The sequence below is a fragment of the Papio anubis genome, chromosome 9 (assembly GCF_008728515.1).
Source record: "Papio anubis isolate 15944 chromosome 9, Panubis1.0, whole genome shotgun sequence".
NCBI classification, from domain to species: Eukaryota; Metazoa; Chordata; class Mammalia; order Primates; family Cercopithecidae; genus Papio; species Papio anubis.
This window is the reverse complement of record NC_044984.1, coordinates 52,153,552-52,179,136: the sequence shown is the minus strand read 5'-3', so window position 1 is coordinate 52,179,136 and position 25,585 is coordinate 52,153,552. Positions and strand designations below refer to the sequence as shown.

Genomic DNA, 25,585 nt, shown 5'->3' with positions numbered 1-25,585 from the left:
TCCAGATTTTCTCCTATGTTATATGCTAAGACTTTTATAGTTTGCATTTTACATTTAGGTCTATGATCCATTTTGAGTTAATTTTTGTTGAGGGTATAAGGTTTGTGTCTAGATTCTTTTTTTTTTTTTTTTTTTTTTTGGCATGTGGATGCCCAGTTGTTCAGGTACCATTCATTGACAAGGTTATCTTTTCTCCATTGTATTGGCTTTTCTCCTCTTCTTTGTCAAATATCAGTTGACTGCATTTATGTGGATCTATTTCTGGGTTCCATTGGTCCATTTGTCTATTACTTTGCCAATACTTCACTGTCTTGATTTTTGTAGCTTTATACTAAGTCTTGAAGTTAGGTACTATCAGTCCTCCAACTTTGGTCTCCTATGTCATTGTGTTGGCTATTTCAGATCTTTTGCCTCTCCGTAGAAACTTTAGAAACAGTTTGTTGACATTCACAAAACAACTTGCTAGGATTTTTATTGAGATTGCATTGAATGTATTAGTCAAGTTGGGGAGAATTGACATCTTGACAATATCAAGTCTTCCTTTCCATGAACATGGACTATCTCTCCTTTTATTTAGTTCTTATTTGATTTCTTCCATCAGAGTTTTATACTTTTCCTCACATAGATCATGTACATATTTTGTTACATTTAAACCTAAGTAGTTTATTTTTGGGGAGTATTGTGTTTTTAATTTCAATTTCCACTTGCTCATTGCTGGTATAAAGAAAAGCAATTTACTTTTTTATATTAATCTATATCCTATGAACTTGCTACAATCATTATTAGTTTCAGAAATTTTTCATTAATTCTTTTGGAATTTCTACATAGACAGTCATGTCATCTGTGAACAAAGACAGTTTTATTCACATTTCTTTCTTGTCAACTGGCTCCCTCTTAGTTTCTATCAATAGGAGTGCTAAGGGAGACTGGAAAACTGAAAGAAAAGTGACTTTCATTTTCCTCTTTGCTCGCTATGCCTGTCAGTGTTGGCCTGCATCAGTCCAGCCTCAAGCTTCTTTCTGCTCTCCCAGAACCAGACTCATTGTGCCCCCTTAAACATCCAGCACCAATCAGGAAACATCCCATCCTCAGAGGTCTGAGCCTCAGCTCTGTTAGGGCCTTTCTCTGAACTTTTGGTCTAGATAACCCCAACCTCTTCCCTTTGTTTCCCCAGATCCAAAGGTGGTAGCTACTCCTTGCAGATTTTATCTCTGTGTTACCTCAATGTTTCCCTTTGCTTTTTAATTCCTCTGACACTTATTGAATCAACTCCCTGCATTACATTCTAGTGTTACTTTTGTTTTCCTGAATGAACTCTTATTGATACAAGTAATACTGATTAACTTGATATTTTGATAAATGAAAGGTTTGTGTTGTAGGTAATCAGTAAAAGTGTGGAAATGGAATTATGTAACTTCAAATTGATCAAGGGAAAAATGAAATGAGAAATAAATACCAGTTATGATGCCACAAGTATTTCAGGAAATACTTGTATCTGTCATCAAATAGAATATTGGCTGGGCGCGGTGGCTCATGCCTGTAATCCTAGCACTTTGGGAGGCTGAGGCAGGCAGATCACGAGGTCAGGAGATTGAGAGCATCCTGGCTAACATGGTGAAACCCCATCTCTACTAAAAATAAAAATGAGCTGGGCGTGGTGGCGGGCACCTCTAGTCCCAGCTACTTGGGAGGCTGAGGCAGGAGAATGGTGTGAACCCAGGAGGCGGATCTTGCAGTGAGCTGAGATCCGGCCACTGCACTCCAGCCTGGGCGACAGAGCGAGACTCCGTCTCAAGAAAAAAAAAGAATAAAAGTAATTTATTTGATTCTGGTCACAAAATACAGGCAAGAAGCATGGGCAATGCCTGTAACCCCTTGATCACACATCTTCCCAGTCTGTGCTTTTATAGATACCCTTTGTACAATAGCAAGCTCATGCTGCTGTCCCCAAGTACTTGTTCACATTCTAATAGCTGCAAAGTATAGTATATGACCAGTTGGGAATTAAACAGATGCCTACTCACAAAATAGGGCCCCTCTAATTAGTGTTCCAGCTCCCTTTTGCTGATATTGAAACTGAAGTAACTGGTTGCTCTGTTGGTCACAGATGAATTATGCCTGCACAATTCTTTGAGTGCTTTAAGTAACCTTATTGAAAGGCAATGACTAAGACCCTTTCCTTGCTCCCAAGCTTCCTAAATCCCAGGCTGCCTGTGGCACCTGGACTGCTGCCTCTGGCCCCCACATTCCAGGTCCACGATGGAGGAAGGGCAGGACAGGCCAAGCATGAGGAATAAACAATCTTTACTGGACTCAGGCCAGGAGTCCATGGGCCTTGAGGACCCCTCTGTATTTGTCAGTTTTCTTCTCCACATTCTTTTCGGCCTGTCTCCGTAGCTTCAGGAGTTGTTTCTTCTGGTCGTGGATCTTGGTTTTCTCCTTCCCCTTCTCCTCCAGGGTGGCTGTCACGGTCTGGCACTTTCAGCCAATCTCGTGAGCCAGGCACCCCAGGTAGGCGAACTTTCTCATAGGCTTCAGACGCACAACCTCGAGGGTAACAGAAAGCACCATCCACTTTTTCCTGTCACAGGGCGGTGGGACGCCACCGAGCACCTAGCGGCTGGTCCTAGGCGGCCTGACTGGCTGCTGTTGTGGGGCAGCCCGCCTCCCAAGCTCTGCCAGAAGATGTGGGGCTTCGGCAAGGGCTGATGTTCATCCACTTGTGGAGGAAAGTCAGGTACTTCAACTTGTTTCTGTAGAAATTTCCAGAAATGTTGATGCCCTCGCAGTGCACGACCACCACCTTCTGGCCCAGCAGTACCTGCTTAGCCACGATGGCTGCCAGGCGGCCCAGGAGGTGACCTTGGCCAGCAAGCAGCAGAAACTGCCCCTCCGCCATCTTCAGCAGCCGCCTAGAAGAGATTGAATTATAAATCAGAAATTTCCGATGAAAAAATATCAATTAATACTATTTCTTCACAAGTTTTTCCAAAAACAGAAGAAAATGAGCTCTTCCAAGCCCATTCAAGGATGTAGTACTACTCAGATACCAAATCAGACAAACACAATACAAGAAAACTAGACTATTTCTTATGAATGTAGACCCAGAAATTCTCCACAAATTACCATGAATTCAACAACAAATAAAAAGGATTGTATACCATGACCAAGTGGGATTTATCCCAGGAAGGCAAGATTGAGTTAATATAAGAAATAAAATTAATGTAGTACATCCTATCCATAAAGGACAAAAACCACATGGTCATCTTAACAGACACAGAAAAGACATTTGACGATTGGCCGGGCGCGGTGGCTCAAGCCTGTAATCCCAGCACTTTGGGAGGCCGAGGCGGGTGGATCACGAGGTCAGGAGATCGAGACCATCCTGGCTAATATGGTGAAACCCCGTCTCTACTAAAAATACAAAAAACTAGCTGGGCGTGGTGGCGGGCGCCTGTAGTCCCAGCTACTCGGAGGCTGAGGCGGGAGAATGGCGTGAGCCCGGGAGGTGGAGCTTGCAGTGAGCCGAGATCGCGCCACTGCACTCCAGCCTGGGCGACAGAGCGAGACTCCGTCTCAAAAAAAAAAAAAAAGAAAAGACATTTGACAAAATTCAACATCTCTTCATGATAAAAACATTTAATAAACCAGGAAGATAAAAAGACTTAACCTGATAAAAGTCAACAAGCATCTACAAAAAACCCACAACTAATATCATGCTTTTTGGTATAAAATGAATGATTACTCTCTCTAATATTAGGAATAAGACAAGAATACCTACTCTTACCGTTTCTATTCATCATTGTACTGGACATTCTAACCAGTGTAATTAGGCACGAAGATGAATGTAGTATGTAGATGAATGAATGAATGTAAAAGGCATACAGATTGGAGAGAAAAACAAAACCATCTCTATTTGCAGATGACCTTATATCTAAAATATCCTAAGGAATTCACTAAAAAATCTATTAGAACTAATACAAGAGTTCAACAAGGTTGCAGAATACAGTTGTATTTCTATACACTTGCAATGAACAATCTAAGAACAAAAGAAAGAACATAATTTCATTTGCAATAGCATCAAAAAGAATAAAATAATTAGAAATATACGTAGCAAGATGTACAAAACATGTACTCTAGAGCCGGGTGCGGCGGCTCACGCGTGTAATCCCAGCACTTTGGGAAGCCCAGGCGGGCAGATTGTCTGAGGTCAGGAGTTTGAGACCAACCTGGCCAACACGGTGAAACCCTGTCTCCACAAAAGTAGAAAAATTAGCCGGGCATGATGGCGGGTGCCTGTAATCCCAGCTACTCGGGAGGCTGAGGTAGGAGAATCACTTGAACCTGGGAGGCGGAGGTTACACTGAGCCGAGATCGTGTCATTGTACTCCAGCCTGGGTGACAGAGCAAGACTCCATCTCAAAAAAAATAAATAAATAAAATGAAAAACATGTACTCTAAAAACTACAAAACATTGCTGAAATAAATTTTAAAAGACTTAAATAAATGGAAAGACATTCGCATTTATGGATTGGAAGACTAAATATTATTTAGATGGCAATACTCCTCAAAATGATCATCAGATTTAATGCAATCCCCACCAAAATTTCACCTGGTTTCTTCCCAGAAATTAGCAAACTGATTACAAAATTCATATGAAAATTCAAGGGACCCAAAATAGCCAAGACAATTTTAAGAAAGAAGAGCAATGTTAGATAACTCACACTCCTTGAGTTCCAAACTTACTACAAAGCTACAGCACTCCAGACAGTGTGGTATTAACATAAGGCTAGACATTATACACCAATAAAATATAATTGAGAGTCTATAAATTAAATCCTCACTTTTACCAAGAATTGTTTTTTGACAAAGTTGCCAAGAAAATTCAATGGGAAAAGAATCATCTTTTCAGCAAATTATGCTGGGACAACTGGACATCCACAAGCAAAAGAATGAGGTTGGACCTCCCACTTCATAATATATACAAAAACTAACTCGAAGTGGATCAGAGACCTAAATGTAAGAGCCAAAACTATAAAACTCTTAAATATTACATAAAAAACACAAGCAACAAAAGAAAAAATAAACTGGATTTCATTATAGTTAAAAGCTTTTGTGCTGCAAGGAATACTACTAAAAATGTGAGAAGACAACCCACAGAATGGGAGAAAATATTTGTAAATCATTATGTCTGATAAAGAACTTCTATCCAGAATATATCAAGAACTCTTACAACTCAATAATAAAATACCTAATTTTTTGTTTTTGTTTGTTTGTTTGTTTTCTTTTCTTATCGACCAGGCTGGAATGCAGTGGTGCAATCACTGCAGTCTCAACCTCCTGGGCTCAAGTGATCCTTCTGCCTAAGCCTCCTGAGAAGCTGGGACCACAGGTGCACACTAACATGCTCAGCTAATTTTTAAATTTTTAGTAGAGATGAGGTCTTGCTATGTTGCCTAGTCTGTAGGCTGGTCTTGAACTCGTGGCCTCAAGATATCCTCTCATCTCCTAAAGTGTTGAGGTTACAGGAGTGAGCTACCATGCCTGGTCCCAGTTTTTTTAATGGGCAAATAATTTGAATAGACATTCTCTCAAGAAGATAGATAGATTGCTAATAAGCACATGAAAAGATGCTTGACATCATTAGCCAGCAGGGAAATGCAAATCAAAACCATAATAAAATACGATTTCATTCCCAGTAGGATTGCTGTGGTCAAAAGGACAGATAGTAACAAGTGCTTGTGAGAATGTGGAGAAATTGAAACCCTTATAAAATACTAGAGGGATTTTAAATGGTGAATCTGCATTGGAAAACAGCCTGGTAGTTCCTCAAAAGGTTAAACAGTTGCTATATGACCCAACAGTTCCACTCCTCGGTACGTACTCAGAAGAAATAAAAATACATGCCTACACAAAAGCTTTTACATAAATGTTCATAGCATTATTCATAAGAGCCCCAAAGTGGAAAGAACCCAAATGTCTGTAAACTGATAAATGGATGAATAAAATGTGGTATCATTATACAATGGAATATTATTTAACAATAAAATGAAATGAAGTACTATACTGGTACATGCTATACATAGATGATCCTTGAAAACAGGTTAAGCATGGCCAGGCATAGTGGCTCACACCTGTAATCCCAGCACTTTGGGAGGCTGAGGTGGGTGGATCACCTGGGGTCAGCAGTTCGCGACCAGCCTGGCCAACATGGTGAAACCCCACTCTACTAAAAATACAAAAAAAAAAAATTAGCCGAGCTTGGTGACTGGTGCCTATAATCTCAGCTACTTGGAAGGGTGAGGCAGGAGAATTGCTTGAACCTGAGATGCGGAGGTTGTGGTGAGCCGAGATCATGCCACTGCACTCCAGCCCCAGTGACAGAGCAGGACTCCATCTCAAAAAAAAAAAAAGAAAGAAAGAAAAGAAAAGAGGCTAAGTGAACAAAGCTAGTCTTCAAAACCACCTATTGTGTGATAACGTGTCTATGAATTGCCCAGAATAGGTAATTCTATAGACAGAAAGTAGATTAGAGGTTGCCTTGGGCTGGGGAGCTCACTGAAAGTTGGGAAATGGGTAGTGATTGCTAATGGATGCAGAGTTTTTTTGGGGGTGATAAAAATGTTCTAGAACTAATTGTAGTGCATAACTCTGTGAATATACTAAAAGCCATTGAATCTACACTTTAAATTGGTGTGATAGTTAATACTATCAACTTGATTGGATTGAAGGATGCAAAGTGTTGTTCCTGGGTGTGTCTGTGAGGGTGTTACCAAAGGAGATTAATAATTGAGCCAGTGAACCAGGAGAGGCAGACCCAACCTCACTCTGGATGGGCACCATCTAATCAGCTGCCAACATGGCTGGGATAAAAGGATAGGAACGTGGAAGGAACAGACTGACCAAGTCTTCTGGCCTCCATCTTTCTCTCATGCTGGATGCTTCCTGCCCTTGAACATTGGACTCCAAGTTCTTCAGCTTTTGGACTCTTGGACTTATGCCAGTGGTTTGCCAGGGGCTTTTGGGCCTTTGGCCACAGACTGAAGTCTGCATTGTTGGCTTCTCTACTGTTTTTTTGTTGTTTTTTTTTTTTTTTGACATGGAATCTCGCTCTGTCACCCAGGCTGGAGTGCAGTGGCTTGATCTCGGCTCACTGCAACCTCTGCCTCTCATGTTCAAGCAATTCTTCTGCCTCAGCCTCCCAAGTAGCTGGGATTACAGGCACCCATCATGCCTGGCTAATTTTTGTATTTTTAGTAGAGATGGGGTTTCACCATGTTGCCGAGGCTGGTCTTGAACTGTTGACCTCAAGTGATCTGCCCGCCTCGGCCTCCCAAGGTGCTAGGATTGCAGACTTGAGCCATCACGCCTGGCTGGCTTTCCTACTTTTGAGGTTTTGGAACTTGGACTGGCTTCCATGCTCCTCAGCTTGCAGATGGCCCATTGTTGGACTTCACCTTGTGATAGTGTGAGTCAATACTCCTTAGTAAACTTCCTTTCATATATACATCTATCCTATTAGCCCTGTCCCTCTAGAGAACCCTGATATAATGGGTAAGTTGTTTGATATGTGAATTAGATATTCTTTTGTTTTTTGGAGACAGGGTCTTGCTGTGTTGCTCAGGTTGGCCTAGAACTCCTGGGCTCAAGGGATCATCCTGCATCAGCCTGCTGAGTAGCTGGGACTTAAAGTCACATGCCACTACACCAGACTTATATAAATTATATATTGATAATACTACTATTTTTTTAAAAAAATGAAAGGAACAGAGCACATAGCTTCCAACCTAGATGAGGGGAAAAAAAAAAATAGGCAAAGGGCCAGGCGCAGTGGCTTATGTCTGTAATACCAGCACTTTGGGAGGCTGAGGCAGGTGGATCACTCCCGGGTCTGTCCCGCAGACCCTGGCCGGTGGATGAAATGAGTACTCAGACAAAGGTATGCAGTGTAAGAGCAGCTAGGTGACTGCCTGGCTCTAGTGGCCAGAGAGCAGCCCTGAGAAGCTGGAGCTGCTTGCTTTTATTCAGTGCAGGCACAATGCCGAAAACCTGGAGCCAACACAACCTGTAGGTAATTAACATTTATTGTTCCCCTTTCAGGGAACGTCTGGCCTGTGGATAATCAAAGGTCAGTTCCTGGTCAACATAAGTAAACAAGACTGTTTAAGATAAATTCCCCCACACTCCCTTACACCTACTCCTTGCCCTCTGCCTGAGGGTTACAGAACAGCTGCCTTCAGCTATTCTCCCCCAGGGGTCTGCAGAACCTTCTGACCTTTCAGAAAAGTTGCGTCCTTTCCGTATAGTTTTTCCCACAACTCTGATGATCCCCCGCAGATCCCTTGAGCCAGGAGTCAAGATCAGCCTGGGCAACATAGTGAGATTCCGTCTTTACAAAAAATGTTTCAAAAATTAGCCAGGCATGTGGGTACACATCTGTGGTCCCAACTACTTGGGAGGCTGAGGTGAGGTGGGAAGATCACTTGAGCCCAGGAGGTCGAGGCTGCAGCGAGCCAAGATCATGCCATTGCACTCCAGCCTGGGTGACAGAGTGAGACCCTGTCCAAAACAAAAAACAAAAAAAACTAAAGAAAGAAAAAAAAGATGAAATGATTAAAACAAAACAAAATCCAGAGGGGAGACAAAAGAAACAGAAGTTGAATAAATAGAAAGCATAAAATGTTAGATATAAATGCAAATATATTTATATATATATATAAAATAAGTGTAAATTGATTAAATTTTTTAGATAATGACATGCCACACTGGTTAAAATTTTGAAAGCACAACTATATACTATCTAGAAAACACATTTAAAATATAGGAATACAGAAACTTGAAAAGGATGGAAATATATTTAAAAATGGTAACTCAATATGAGTGGTGTAAAAATTTGAGTATAGTTGTTTGTCTCCATCAAATCTCTTGTTGAAATTTGATTGCCAGTTTGGCAATGTTTGGGGATGGATGTAGTGGGAGGTGTTTGGGTCATGGGGGCAGATCTCTCATGAATAGATTAATGAGTGGGGAGAAAGACGAGTGAGCAAGTTCTCACTCTATTCATTCCTGCAAAAGTTGGTTGTTAAAGATAGCTTAGCACCTTCTCTCTTTCTCTCCCTGTCTCTCTCTTGATTTCCCACTGTGTGGTCTCTGCACACACACCGACTTCCCTTCCCTTTCTGCCATGAGTGGAAGCAGCCTGAGGCCTTCACCAGATGCAGATGCCCAATCTTAAACTCTTGAACTTTTCCAGCCATCAGAATCATGAGCCAAATCAACCTTTTTTTCTTTATAAATTACCCAGCCTCAGGTATTCCTTTATAGCAACACAAAAATGGATAAAGACAAGCTGTTATCACAATATTAACATCACACAAATTAGAGTTTACATTAAAAATTATTAAAGATAAAGGCCGGGCGCGGTGGCTCAAGCCTGTAATCCCAGCACTTTGGGAGGCCGAGATGGGCGGATCACGAGGTCAGGAGATCGAGACCATCCTGGCTAACACGGTGAAACCCCGTCTCTACTAAGAAATACAAAAAATAGCCGGGCGAGGTGGCAGCGCCTGTAGTCCCAGCTACTCAGGAGGCTGAGGCAGGAGAATGGCGTGAACCCGGGAGGCGGAGCTTGCAGTGAGCTGCGATCCGGCCACTGCACTCCAGCCTGGGCGACAGCGCGAGACTCCGTCTCAAAAAAAAAAAAAAAAAAAAAAATTATTAAAGATAAAAAGGTCATTTCATAATGTTCAAAGATTCCATTTACAGAAAGATAATTTCAAAATTGTATGCAATTATTTATCTTTCTTATGATTCTGTCAACAATAGCAGGAATGTTTGCCTATTTCGTTCACTGCTATATCCCCTAGCAAGTAGAACAGTGTCTGGCACTCAGAAAGCTCTCTCTCTCTCAGGCTGGTCTCAAACTCCTAGGATCAAGCAATCTGCCCACGTCTTAATATACCTTTAATGAATAAATGAATAAGTAGTTCCAGTATACCTAAAATAGCAAGTGACAGAATAATGAGGTGTATATATAAATTCATAATTATGGTAGGAGACTTATAAATCAATAAGGATACAAAAGATTTGAATAGCATGATTAACATTCATGACCTAGGAGACATACAGAAAACACAGTAGCCAACAATAAAGCATGCCAATAAACATTCACAGAAATTGACATATACTGGACTACACAAGTCTCAACAAATGTAAAAGAACTCAAATCAAATAGGACAAGCTCTCCGACAATGATGTAATAAAGCCAGAAATCAGTAATAAAGAGATAACTAGAATAAATGCAAATGTTTGAAAAAGAAGAAATTGCTAACAACCCTATAGTTCAAAGCAGAAATCATAATGTAATTAGAACATATGTATAATAATGGAATAATATTCTATTCTCTGAATGTACTACAGTTTATTTTACCCATTCACCTACAGAAGGATATCTTGGTTGCATCTAAATTTTGGCAACTAAGAATAAACCTGCTACAAACACCCAAGTGCAGGTTTTTGTGTGAACATAGTTTTCAACTCATTTGAAGCGTGATTGCTGAATTGTATGGTACGAGTATGTTTCGTCTGGTAAAAAATTGCCAAACTGTCTTCCAAAGTAGCTGTACTATTTGACATTTCCATCAACAGTGAATGAGAGTTCCTGTTGCTCCACATCTGATTTGGGCCATTCTAATAGGTATGTAGTGGCATCTCATTGCTGTTTTAATTTTCAGCACCCTAAAGATATATGACATGGAGCATCTTTTCATATGTTTATTTGCCAATCTGTATATCTTCTTTGGTGAGGTGTCTGTTCAGGGCTGCTGCCCATTTTTTAAGTCGGTTGTTTTCTTATCATTGAGTTTTAAGAGTTCTTTGTATATTTTGGATACTAGTCCCTTATCAGTTATGTCTTTTGCAAATATTTTTTCCCTGTCTGAATCTGTCTTCTCATTCTCTTGAAGGACTCAATATTTTTAAGATGACAATTCTCCTTGGATAATTTAGACAATTCTATAAAGATTGATCTGTAGATGCAATGCAATCCATACCAAAATCCCAGAAAGATCTTTTGTGAAAATTGTCATGCTTACCCTAAAATTTATATGGAAAGACAAAGATCCCATAACAGCCAAAATAAATTTGAAAAAGAAGAAATTCAGATGATTTACCTCATCCCATTTCACAGCTTAGTATAAAGCCTCAATAATAAAAGACTGCAGTACTGGGGTAAAACTAGGCATATAGATTAATGAAACAAATTTGAGAGTCTGGACATAAACCATTATACTTCTAGTCAATTGATTTTTGACAAAGTTGCCAAGGCAATTCAATAGTGGAAAGGGTGGTCTAATCAAGAAATGGTGCTAAGACCACTGCATATCCATAAACAAAATATAGACCCTTGTCACACACAAAAATTAACTCATAATGGATCACACACCTAAATTGTATTAGTCTGTTTTCACACTGCTGATAAAGACCTACCTGAGACTGGGTAATTTATAAAGAAAAAGAGGTTTAATGGACTCACAGTTCCACGTGGCTGGGGAGGCCTCACAATCATGGCAGAAGGTGAAAGGCACGTCTCACATGGTGGCAGGCAAAGAGGAAATGAGACAGCCAAGTGAAAGGGGCTTTCCCTTATAAAATCATCAGATCTCATGAGATTTATTCACTACCAGGAGAACAGTATGGGGAAACCACCCCCATGATTCAATTATCTCCCACCGGGTCCCTCCCAAAACACATGAGAATTATGGGAGCTACCGTGAGATTTGGGTGGGAACACAGCCAAACTACATAATAAATGTAAAAGCTAAAACTATAAAATTTCTAGGAAAAATTCTTCATGCTTTGGCTGAGGCAAAGCATTCTTAGATATAACACTAAAACATGACCCATAAAATTAAAAATTAATAAATTGGACTATATAAGAAATTTAAAATTTGTACAGACCAGTTCTCTGGGCGCATGGACCCACCCAGTTCTTCCCTGTTTCTTGCTTGTAAGAATAACTTGGAGGCCGGGCGCGGTGGCTCAAGCCTGTAATCCCAGCACTTTGGGAGGCGGAGGCGGGCGGATCACGAGGTCAGGAGATCGAGACCATCCTGGCTAACATGGTGAAACCCCGTCTCTACTAAAAATACAAAAAACTAGCCGGGCGTGGTGGCGGGCGCCTGTAGTCCCAGCTACTCGGAGGCTGAGGCAGGAGAATGGCCTGAACCTGGGAGGCGGAGCTTGCAGTGAGCCGAGATCGCGCCACTGCACTCCAGCCTGGGTGACACAGCGCGAGACTCCGTCTCAAAAAAAAAAAAAAAAAAAAAAAAAGAATAACTTGGAATGTGCTGGGAATGTAACATCCTCAAGAATAACTTGGAATGTACTGGAATGTAACATCCTGAGACAAGGAGGAACTGCCTGAAACAGCCCAGGCCTTGTTCCTGTCCCTCCTGGGGAATGGAACATCTTGAGTAGGGAGGAACTGCCTGGAATAGCCCAAGAGTTGTTCCTGTCTCCCCTGGAAGCAGTACATTTTTGAAAGCATTGCCCAGCAAGACATATGACCATGAGATATGTAACACAGAGCTACCTTTTGGGGTCCCTCAGCTGTGGTACAAGTGGGGCACATGCAGCAGAGACTACATCTGCCCCAGGCAGCTTTCTTGAGGCTTGGCATATCAGCTCACAGTGGACCCCAGGCTTCTGCCGTTCCTTGCTGCCTATCTGTGAGGAGTAATTCTGCATCATGTAACTTGCTTATAAGTGCATTCTGCCTCACCAGACTGACACAAGTTGGTAAGCAGTGCACAGTGAACCTGCTTCACAAAACTGGCACAGTGAGCAGCATCTGGTCTGACAAAACCATGGATTATTGTCAACATGGGAGGGGCGATACCCCCCAGTACCTGGCCCAGGGTGGAGAGATCAGCTTGGGGGTTCAGGAGCTGAAAATGCAAATGGATGATTTATGGGAAAGGAAGAGTGATGAGCAGGACATAGATTGCTAACCCTGCCCCAGCCCCACAGATGTGAGTGAGCTGGCTTCATGGATTGAAGCAAAGAAAGAGCAATGTTGTGTCAATCAAGAAAAATGACGAAACAAGTGTCAATCATTTTAGGAGGTTTATTTGCCAAAGTTAAAGACGTGTGCCCATGACACAGTCTCAGGACGTCCTGACGACACGTACCCAAGGTGGCTGGGGCACAGCTTGGCTTTATATATTTCAGGGAGACATGAGATATCAATCAATATATGTAAGAAGTACATTGGTTCTGTCCAGAAAGGTGGGACAACTCGAAGCAAGGAGGGGGCTTCCAGGTCATAGGTAGGTGAGAGATAAATTGTTGCATTTTTTGAGTTTCTGATGAGCCTTTCCAAAGGAGGCAATCAGAATATGCACCTATCTCAGCGAGCAGAGGGGTGACTTTGAATAGAATGGGAGGCAGGTTTGTCCTGAGCAGTTCCCAGCTTGACTTTTCCCTTAGCTTAGTAATTTTGGGGTCCCAAGATTTTCCTTTCACAGTGGCAACAGGGAAACGTAATGCAAGATCCTCTGGTTGTTGAGCACTTACGTGATCCCTCATTCCCTGGGCCAGAGTTTGGGAAGTGGCTACTCAGATGGACCCTGAGGTACTTGACTGGGTACAAGAAAGAGGTACTCAGGTGACCCCTGACATCCGAGGGGAACCAGTGGTCCTTCACAGAAAGCGAGACTCACTATCTAAAGGTCAGATGTGGAGCCGTATGCCCCTCACACCTGAAAATTCGAGCTATAACAGTGGGGCAAATTCACTCCTACCTGCCACCTAGCTACTCAAACCCCGATGGGTTATTCAACAAAAGCAGTGCTGCATACTAAAAGGAGAACAGGAGATCACTTGGTTAATTCAAAACTTTCTTACAAACCACCCCGTGATAATGTAACAGACCAGTTTGACTGGGCAAAAAAGGCTGTCCAGGCATGGAAACTAACAATGGACTGTAAGAGGCAGAATGCCAAGGCCGCCTGTGCTAAAAGTCAAAAAAAGTATCCCAGGAAGGTAGAAACAGACGATGAAGGAAAAGATGACTAAGACTCCAAATGACCTGCAGAAACAGCGCCGTTCAGCAGGACTGCTCATGAATTTGGTGGCTGTTAAAAAAAAAAAAAATTAGCTGTGTTAGAAACCCTAAAACACCCACCCACCCAAAGAGCCTAAGAATAGTTCCAGTATGGCCAGGCGCGGTGGCTCAAGCCTGTAATACCAGCACTTTGGGAAGCCGAGACGGGCGGATCACAAGGTCAGGAGATCGAGACCATCCTGGCTAACCCAGTGAAACCCCATCTCTACTAAAATACAAAAACTAAGGCGGTAGCTGATGGCTCAAGCCTGTAATCCCAGCACTTTGGGAGGCCCAGGCGAGTAGGATCAGGTCAGTCGAACCATCCTGGCTAACCACGGTGAAACCCCGTCTCTACTAAAAAAAATACAAAACTAGCTGGGCGAGGTGGCAGGCGCCTGTAGTCCCAGCTACTGGAAGGCACAGAGGCAGGAGAATGCGTAAACCGGAGATGAGGCTTGCAGTGAGCTGAGATCCGACCCTGCCTCAGCCTGAAGTGACAGAAGCCGAGACTCCGTCTCAAAAAAAAAAAAAAAAAAAAAAAAAAAAAAAAAAGAATAGTTCCAGTGACATTCCACCTTCTTCTATTTAGTCACTCTTGGTACTCCACCACCATGCTTCAGGACTTAACCCCAACAAAATTGTGAGCGCTGATAGGTTTCTGTGTAAAACTCTTGCTATAACATGGATAGCTGTGATTGGTAAGTCAACCGTCCATGGCTACCAGTTACACCAAGATTGGAACAGCATTTTTTACTTTTCACACAACAACAACAAAAAATCTTGTAAATAAAATCTTAACATTAAAAAAAAGTATCCATGCTGGGTGCAGTGGCTCATATCTGTAATCCCAGCACTTTGGGAGGCCGAGGCATGAGGATTGCCTGAGCCCAGGAGTTTGAGACCAGCTGGGCAACATTTTTGTATCTACAAAAAAATACAAAAAATTAGCTGGACATGGTGGCATGTCCTAGCTACTTAGGAAGCCGAGGTGGGAGGATCGCCTGAGCCAGGGAGGTCAATGCTACAGTGACACCACTGCACTCCAGCCTGGGTGACAGAGCCAGATCCTGTCTTTAAAAAAAAAAAAAAAAGTATCCCAGATACTGTCAAGCAAAAACGTTTAACCCTGACAGTACCCACTAATAAAAAGGAGCCCCAATAGCTGGTAGGCCTCTTTGAGTACCAAAGACAGTATGTACCCCACCCAGGTGTTCTCTTGGCCTTTTTAGTCAAGGTCATCAGCAAAGTGGCCAACTTTGAAAAGGGTTCTTTGCAGCAATAGGCCTTGGAAGACTTTCAGGAAGCCATGGCCCAGTCACTGCCTTTAAAACCTTTAAAAGCACTTGCCTGAGAGGGTATGCCCCCTCACACCTGAAAATTCGAGCTATAACAGTGGGACAAATTCACTCCTACCTGCCACCCAGCTACCCAAGCCCCAATGGGTTATTCAACAAAAGCAGTGCTGCACTAAAACCTTTAAAGGCAATGCCTGCTAGTCTGATGGAATTTCAGGTATCCCAACCTCCATACGCACTGATTAGAGTCTGTGGCAACAGCAAACTGCCACTGGGGTGCACCAGCCTCACAGATTTTGGGCATGTAACTTGCTTGAAACAGCATGAGACATAACCATTTTAAATGGCTACTCCGTACTTGCTTCTGGGCCCTGGTGGAAACAGCATCTTACAGCTGGAGTGTCACGTGTTGATGCTGTGACCTGAATTGCCAGTTATCACTTGGGTGCTTAGAAATCCCACCAATAAAACTGGATAGGTTCAACAGAGTGCAATTATCAAATGGAAATGGTACATTCAAGATAGGGCCCAGCCAGGATCCCAAGGGACCAGTAGGCTTCAGGGACAAATGGCCAGCTTACCACAAGGGACCAAGTGACCTGTAAAGGATGCTTTGGCTCATTCTGTGGCTATCTGTAGCCCAAGACTCAGACCTCAGAGACATGCCTAGTGCTGGCATGGCATGTTTTACTGATGGCTCTGTGAAACAACAAGCAGATGGGATCCACCAGGCTGCAGCAGCCATCCATTCATTTTCACTGATTCAAGGGCCATTGCCAACAGCCTAGCCACCTGGTCAGGAGAATGGCAACTAGGAGACCGGACTGTTAAAGGAACCCTTGTGTAGGGACAAGGACTTGCTGCCTGAAAGAGACAAATATACATCACTCATGTGGATGCTGGGTCTAACATGACCACCCTCCACCCTTGAGAGGAACTTAGGTCATGTTTTTGGATGCCCTATGGGACTTTACTCTGACCAAGAAACATGCTTCACTGACCAAGCAACTTGCCAGTGGGCACTCTCTCATTAAATACATACACCTCATCATCCTTTGAATGAAGACTTTTAATGATGAGACACCTAGCTGACACAACAACTGAAGAAAGACATCAAGCTGGCCTGCTAATGGGATGGCACCTCTGTCTGACTAGGGCAGTATTGACACTAAACTCTACACTCCAGTGCAAGGGAAACAGCACCATGGTGCATGTTGAGAGACACTGAGTTTAGTAGGGGTGTTGGTGGACCAGGCAGCCACCTGCTAGGCTGCACCTTTGAAATCCCAATCTTAGTGTTCCCAGACATTCTTTTTCCTTTTTCCCTTTAGAGTGCACACCTTGGGGGTGGTTTGCACTTCAGGCTGCCATAGTAGCCCAGAGAAGGCACCCCAACTCTAATCTGGAAGTGAGGCTTCACTGAGTGACTCCACTCTTTGTGATCCCACAGGAGTGGGGAATGGGACCCAGAAATACCAGGGTGCTAGGTCCCTCAAGCTGTGCTGGGGATGCCTGATTCTTCCATTCAGGTGAGCAACATGTTCAAACATGTCAAGTTTGTATAGGATGTGACCTCCCTTCCTGGACTGGACAACTAAGGCAGAAAGGTCTGAGTCAAGCAATGAGAGCAACGGGTGCCCATAGAGGTTAACAGCCTCAGGAAGAGAAAGACAGATGGAGTTGCTACACTAACCCAGGTGAAGCCCGTCTGATAGGTAGGGAATGCGTGAGACCTCGAGGATGGAGGGTGGGGCACTAACCTGTCCATCTGCTTTTTTCACAAGAAAATGGCAGCAGAGGTCTGGAAACAAAAAAACTTTTGTTAGGCTCTCCCAAACTGTGGCCACAAAGGATAACCTGAAGCAGCGCTGGATCTGCCACCCTAGACCTCATTTTGCTGCTGACCAGAATGACCTTCTTGTCCTGCAAGTAGTAAACCACACCAGCATTCCCAATGCCACAGTGCATACCAGCACACCAGCAGAATGCGAGCTCAGGCTTACTGAGCATCTGGCACCCTCTGTGTGGCAGGGAGGTGGAAATGGCCTGTTTTAACTGACTCTGGCAGAGTGTCACAACCACAACTAACCAAACTTTGATGGACTGGAACTTTATTGTACCAAGGTCTTTTGATTACATGAATGAGAAGTGTCCCAAAGGCAACAACAAAAACAAGGACTGGACTAATGCTAATCCTCTGAGTAGGGGCTTCATGAACAATATTATATGGGGGAAACTGAGCTCAGGCAACCATTCCATCAATAAGACTTGCTTGGCAGACACCAATGTATCCATACATATATAGAATATATATGATAAACTAGAAGAAAAAGAAAGGCAATATTTAAAACCCTGGATAGTAGCAACTGGTGGGGGAGGAAAAGGGTTGTAATAGGGAGAGTCATTTAGGGGCTTTAAAGCAATGGTTCTCAAACTGCTTAGTCCCAGGACTCCTTTACATACTTAAAATCCTCATGAACATGGTGGCTCATGCCATCCCAGCACTTTGGGAGGCCGAGGTGGGTGGGATCACCTGAGGTCAGGAGTTGAGACCAATCCCACAAGCCAACATGGAAGGAAAACCGTGTCTCTACTAAAAGAAAATACAAAATTAGCCAGGCGTGGTAGAGGTGAGCCTTTATAATCCCAAACTATTCAGGAGGCTGAGGCAGGAGAATTGCTTGAACCTGGGAGGTGGAGGTTGGTGAGCCAGGCGCGCCATTGCTCAGGCTGTTGGCAAGGCAAGAATTCCATCTAAAAAAGAGTATAGGAGACTACAAGGGCGTGGCACTGTGGGCCTCTTTTGAACAAGTCATCGCCCAGGCTGGAGTGCAGTGGCACAATCTCAGCTCACTGCAACCTCTGCCTCTGAGTTCAAGCGTCTCACTGGCTGAAGCAGCTGGGATTACTAGCATGCTACCTCTCCTGGCTAATTTTGTATTTTCGAAATAGAAGATGGAGTTTCACCATGTTGGCCAGGCTGAGGCTCGGCCTCAAGTGTTTTCAACCTCCAAGTCTCAAGTTACAGGCAACTACAACTTGTGGGTTAATATCTATTGATATTTACCATATTAGAAATTGAGGCTGGACAAGGTGGCTCACACCTGTAATCCTGGCACTTTGGGAGGCCAAAGTGGGAGGATCACTTGAGCCCAGGAGTTTGAGACCAGCCTGGGCAACACAGCAAGACCGAATCTCTAAAAACAAAAAAAAAGCAAAAACAAAAAAAAATTTTTTTGAGATGGAGTCTCACTCTGTTGCCCAGGCTAGAGTACCGTGGTACAATCTCAGCCCACTGCAACCTCCACCTCCCAGGTTCAAGTGATTCTCTTGCCTCAGCCTCCTGAGTAGCTGGGATTACAGGGGCACATCACCATGCCTGGCTAATTTTTGTATTTTTATTAAAGACAAGGTTTCACCATGTTGGCCAGGCTGGTCTCGAACTCCTGACCTCAGCCGATCCACCTGTCTTGACCCCCCAAAGTGCTGAGATTATAGGCATGAGCCACCATGCTCGGCCAGATTTTTTTTTTTAATTAGTCAGGTGTGATAGCATGCACCTGTGGTTCCAGCTACTCAGTAGGCTGAGAGGGAAGGATCATTTGAGCCTAGTTCTGGGCTGCAGTGAGCTATGATTTCACTGCTGCACTTGTCTGGGTGACAGAAACCCTGTCTCAAAAAAAAAAAAAGAAGAAGAAAAGAAATTAAAACAGAAAAACTGTAAATGTATACTTATAAATTCATGTTAAATAATGATAAAGCCACTAATTTTAACATAAATATATATTTTTAAACTATTATATCTTCTAAAACAAAAAATAGTGAGAAGAGACGTTGTTTTAAACTTTTGCAAATCTCTTTAGTGTGTGGGTTAATAATTAAAAAACAGCTGAACTCTCATATCTATTTCTCCATTCAATATATTTGCTTTTCTGTGTTTTTTGTTAGTTTTTTGGGTTTTTGGGTTTTTTTGAGACGGAGTTTCACTCTGTCGCCAGGCTGGAATGCAGTGGCGTGGTCTCGGCTCACTGCAACCTCCACCTCCCAGGTTCCAGCAATTCTCCTGCCTCAGCCTCCCAAGTAGCTGGGACTACAGGCGTGTGCCACCATACCCAGCTGATTTTGATATTTTTAGTAGAAATGGGGTTTCACCATGTTGGTCAGGATGGTCTCACTATCTTGACTTTGTGATCCACCCGCCTCGGCCTCCCAAAGTGCTGGGATTACAGGCACGAGCCACCGTGTCTGGCCTGTTTATTTTTGAGATGGAGTCTCACTCTGTTGCCTAGGCTGGAGTGCAGTAGTGCCATTATGGCTCACTGCAGCCTCAGCCTCCAGGTTCAAGTGATCCTCCCACCTCAGCCCCCTGAATAGCTAGGACTACAGGTGTGCACCACTACACCTGGCTAATTTTTTTTGTATTTTTTCTAGAGATGGGGTTTTACCATGTTGTTCAGGCTGGTCTTGAACTCCTGGGCTCAAGTGATCCACCCAGCTCAGCCTCCCAAAGCATTGGGATTATAGGTGTGAGCCACCACCCTGGCCTCCATTCAATATACATTCAATATATTTGTGATACGTTATTTTGGCTAAACTATATGAAGAATTCTGAGCCACTGTACCTGTAGTCCAAGCTACTCTAGAGGCCGAAGCAGTAGGATCACTTGAGCCCAGGAGTTTGAGGCCAGCCTAGGCAACATTGTGAGACTCCATGTTTAAAAAACAAAAAACAAGAACTCTAGCTATGTAGTTGTATGATGCAGGGTTTAGTTGCCTTTTCAGACAATTAGGGACAATCTTTGTTTATTTTATACCACACTCAACAAATAGTCCTTCCTCCCTCCATCTTTCTCTCTCTCTTTCTCTCTTTCTTCTCTCTTTCTTACTTTTTTTTTTTCTCTTGAGACAGGACCTTGCTCTGACACCCAGGCTGGAGTGCAGTGGTACAATCATAGCTCACTGCAGTCTTGACCTCCTGAGCTCAAATGATCCTTCCACCTCCGCCTCCTAAGTACTTGGGACTACAAGGAGGTGCCATCACACCTGACTAAATTAAAAAAGAAAAAGAAAATTGTAGAGACAGCAACTCCCAATGTTGCCCAGGCTGAAATATTTGTTTCTTAAAGGTTAGCTGCAACTTAAACTCTGAAACCATATCAATAAGCCTTTTCTGCTCTGGGTTATATGAAAATCTATCTTGCACTTTGATTGGATTTTTTTTACCCGTGCAGGATTTTGTATCATCAACGAATTGGTCATTTGGAAAACATTGGTTCACTGAGCTATGCAGAGCTTCCAAATGTTGCCACATTTCACTATACAACGTTTTAAAAATAACATTCATTAATATCACCACCAATCTCATCAGAAAAGTCTTTAAGTATTGGGAAACTGGCAAGCTCGGGTGGCAGGTACAAAATTCTACTTTTGGCTTGAAAGTTCTAACTTTATCGTTGCCAACAAATAATGTTAAGTTGTTTTCCTTGAAGTGACAGGCTTACTTTGTTTATTTTTGTAAAACTGTCTGCCAAATACTCAAGACTCAATAAACATAGTTCATTATACTTTCAAGTAAAAAATGTGTTCGCTGAAAAAAATTGGCTAGTTCAGCTTGTGTCTAAATAACACAAGGGCTTTTCTTACAAACAACCAGACTTTGGTAGGGAGCAAAAGCACTTTATGCATACTTCCCATTTTGTTAGACAGAATTTTCAAAAGATGTTCACTGAAGGGTTGAGATTTAACAAAATTAATACTTTTCACAGCTTCACAAAGGATACTTTTTGTTTTTGTTTTTTTTTGTCTTTGTTGTTGTTGTTTTGAAATGGAGTCTCGCTCTGTCGCCCAGGCTGGAGTGCAGTGGTGTGATCTAGGCTTACTGCAACCTCCACCTCCCAGATTCAAGTGATTCTCGTGCCTCAGCCTCCCGAGCAACTGGGACTCTGTCTCACAAAACAAACAAACAAACAAAAAAGAGACAAGTACTGTTTTATTTGTTTGTTTGCTTGTTTTCTAATAGAGAAAGGATTTTCCTGTTTTGCCTAGGCTGATATCAAACTTCTGGGCTCAAGGTATCCTCCTGCCTTTACCTCCCCAAGTGTTGGGATTACAGGCATGAGCCCCATTTTTTTTTTTTTTTTTTGAGGTGGAGTTTTGCCCTTGTCACCCAGGCTGGAGTGCAGTGGCGCGATCTTGGCACACTGCAACCTCCGCCTCCCAGGTTCAAGTGATTCTTCTGCCTCAGCCTCCCGACTACAGGGGCCTGCCACCACACCTGGCTAATTTTTTTGTATTTTTAGTAGAGATGGGGTTTCACCACGTTGGCCAGGCTGGTCTCAAACTCCTGACCTCAGGTGATCCGCCTGCCTCGGCCTGCCGAAGTGCTGGGATTACAGGCGTGAGCCACCATGTCCATTTTTTTGTTCGTTCGTTTGTTTGTTTGTTTTTAAAGAGACAGAGTCTCGCTCTGTCATCCAGGCTGAAGTGCAGTGGCGTGATCTCGGCTCACTGCAGCCTCGGCCTCCAGAGCTTAAAGAGATCCTCCCACCTCAGCTTCCTGAGAAGCTGAGACTACAGGCGTGCATCACCCCACCGGGCTAATTTTTGGGGATTTGTGTGTATGTATGGAAACGGGGTTTCACCATGTTGTCCAGGCTGGTCTCAAACTCCTGGGCTCAAGCAATCCACCTGCCTTGGCCTCCCAAAGTGCTGTGATTACAGGCGTGAGTCACCTCGCCCAGCCATATTTTTTAATAAAAAAGAAGATGGTGCTTTAGGAGGCCAAGGTGGGACGATCACTGAAAGCCAGGACTTTGAGAGCAGCATGGGCAACATAACAAGACTCTGTCTCTACAAAAAATTTTAAAACTTAGCCAGGCATGATGGCACACTCCTGTAGTCCTAGATACTCAGGAGGCTGTGGCAGGAGGATTGCTTGAGCCCAGGAGTTTGAGGCTGCAGTGAGCTGTGATCATGCCACTGCACTCAAACCTGTGCAACAGAGTGAAAACCTCTCTCAAAAAAAGAAAAGAAAATGGAAAAAGTGCCAAGAAAACATCAATAATATGATATAATAATATGAGCAAAAAAGTGAAAATATGTAGTAATAACAGCAATAATAATAGCACACACAATCCTTTTGTGGGTCATACCCATGATGATTGGGTGTTCATGCACAAATATGAGATGTGCCACCTTTTTACAACGTTGGCACATTACCTGTCTGATGACGACAATGACAAAGAAGAAGGAGAAGGAGGAGAAGAGAAGGAGAAGGAGAGGAAGAGGGAGAGAAAGAGAAAAAGGAGGGCAGGCACTTTTTTTTTTTTTTTGAGATGGAGTCTAGCACTGTCACCCAGGCTGGAGTGCAATGTCACCATCTCGGCTCAATGCAACCTCCGCCTCCCAGGTTCAAGTGATTCTCCTGCCTCAGCCTCCCAAGTAGCTGGGATTACAGGTGTCCACCACCATGCCCAGCTAATTTTTTGTATTTTTAGTGGAGACTGGATTTCACTGTGTTGGCCAGGCTGGTCTCGATCTCCTGACTTTGTGACCCGCCCACCTCGGCCTCCCAAAGTGTTGGGATTACAGGCTTGAGCCACTGCGCTTGGCCTGGGCAGGCACTTTTAAAGCATTTTAATTATGGTACATCTACATGACAGAATACTAGGCAACCTTAAAAATATGGTGGCAATACTTGGCGAGAGTGTAAATTGGTATAACCTTTCTGGAGGACAATTTAGGATTAACTATCCAAATTTAATATGTATATAATCCTTTCATTTAAAAATCCCACTGCTAGGAATTTATCTTAAGGACATTGTAATAAATGTAATTAATAAATAAATTATAAGGTGATATGATGTATAAATTCAGAGTAATGTAATATATTCTATCATCCTGAATTATTTTCTGAGAGGTGTTGGATGGGGTGAGAAGGAGCAATTTGTAAGTAAACATGTTACCTTAAACTTAAAAACACATATACAGGTCCACTAGGCTGTATCACACTCAAAAATAAGCAGGTATTGTTTACACTGCTTCACCACTAATAAGCACTTGTTGTGTGCTTACGATGTAGACAACCTAAAATTGTAAATGTATTATGTAAAATATAATTTGTAAAAAAGCGACATCTGTTACATACACCCTTGTATAATAGGAATGTGAAAAGTGTGAACCCTGAAAATCTGAGACAGGTCTCAGTTAATTTAGGAAGTTTATTTTGCCAAGGTTGAGGATGCGTGCCTGTGGCACAACCTGAGGAGGTCCTGACGACATGTGCCCAAAGTAGTCAGAGCACAGTTTGGTTTTATACATTTAGGGACACATGAGACATCATTAACATATGTAAGATAAACATTGATTCAGTCTGGAAAGGCTGGGCAACTCAAAGCAGGGAAGGGGCTTCCAGGTCATAAGTAAATAAGAGACAAATGGTTGTATTCTTCTGAGTTTCTGATTAGCCTCTCTGAAGGAGGCAATCAGATGTGCATTTATCTTAGTGAGCAGAAGGGTGACTTTGAATAGAGGGAGTCAGGTTTGCCCTAATAAAAGAAAAACTTCAGCCGAATTAAATTTAAAGGAGCTTGATTGAGCAATGAAGTATTCGTAGGTCAGGCAGCCCCCAGAATCAGAGCAGGTTCACAGACTTCAGGACTGCCTCCTGGTCAGAACAAATTTATACACAAAAAAGTTAAAGTGACATACAGGAATCGGAAGTGAGGTACAGAAACAGTGAGATTGGTTATAGCTCCGTGTTTGCCTTATTTGAACGCAGTTTGAACACTCAACAGTCTATGAGTGGTTAAAGTATGGCTGTTGGGATTGACCAACACTCGGCTATTGTTATGGGTGCATACTATTAAGTTAGGTTTTCAATTTTGTCTGACTATTAAGCTAAGTTACAGTTCATCCACAAGGTCTCAAATAGGGAAGTACGGAGTCCTTCTCAGGCCATATTTAGTTTGCTTTAACAATTCTCCCATTTTGGTCATTTTCTCAATTTTGAGAGATTGACCAAAACCTTAGTCATTGATGTTACTATCACTGTTGTAACTGTACTTTAAACCTTTGGTATTTAACAAACCTTTCAAAATCAAGCTCTAGATTATCATGCTAAATCAGCCAACATTAAGATTGTTTTGAAACCCACTGGGAAACAGTAGAACAGGGGGTTTTGCAAGGAGAGAATAAGCACTGAGCAGAGGGTATCTCCTTACGTTGGAACATCTATTTACAGGAGAAAAACAAAACCTGATCTTTTCTAGGATCTATGTGTTTTCTTAAAGCCTTAGTTTGATTATGTCACATTTAGCACGAGTGACTCCATTTTAGTTTCATTTGGTTTGTTAGGGCCTAGTGCATGAGCTCAGTCCAAAATAATGGCCTCCCATAATTTTGTTTTAAAAAATTCCCCTTTTCTGGTCAGGTTCTCACTTAGGTGAGAGTGCGACCAAAACTTAGGGCCTTAGCACCACTCTCAGTTACCATCGTTTTAGGTTTCCAGTCTCAGCGTGTCATTCATACGTTATGGTATCCTCATGGTTGCACATTTCTTTCAGCTTTTGTCATTCCAGTTGAAGAGAGACCATTTGACATTCTAGAGATGGCTGCATGCAAAACATTTAAAACCTTTAAGAGAATACAGCACACCAGGGAGACTGTTAGTATGACTATGAGGAGGATAATACCAAGAGTTTGGAGTATGCTCCTTACCCAGGGTCCCCATAAACCAAACCACCTAAAATTAAATAGATTAAAGAATGAACTAGCTAGAGTCTACTCACTTGACTAAGTGGTTTTTTCGTTAATCCCCTACAACTGAATTTTTATAATTTACACTTGATATATTTCTCCATAGGCCACAAATGTCAGCAGCTGCACAGGTACTTTTCTGTTTAACCAATTCTATTATTTAGCATAACTTTCACAAGAGAATTTAAAGTCTGTTGTATAACAACAGACTTTAAAGTAGAATTTGCTGTAGAGCCTATTATGAGGGAGACATTTCTAATTATTGCCTCTTTTATTCTAAGCCATGGAAAAAGGACCGAACAAATGATGTCCTTCTAGAAGAGTGAAGGCCTCCTGTCAATGTTCTCTTTAATCCATGATGTGGGTTAAGAGGAGTTTTGACTGATTTTGAGGCAACGTATGTATCACTAAAGTTTCTCACCTACAC

At 42.6% G+C, this 25,585-nt stretch overlaps 2 pseudogenes; one reads left to right on the top strand and one right to left on the bottom strand.

Annotated features, from left to right (window-relative positions):
* Positions 1-2,313: 2,313 nt before the first annotated feature.
* LOC101013494 lies at positions 2,314-2,899 on the bottom strand (annotated as a pseudogene).
* A 19,635-nt stretch (positions 2,900-22,534) lies between these two features.
* Positions 22,535-22,630, top strand: LOC116269075 (annotated as a pseudogene).
* The last annotated feature ends 2,955 nt before the right edge of the window (positions 22,631-25,585 follow it).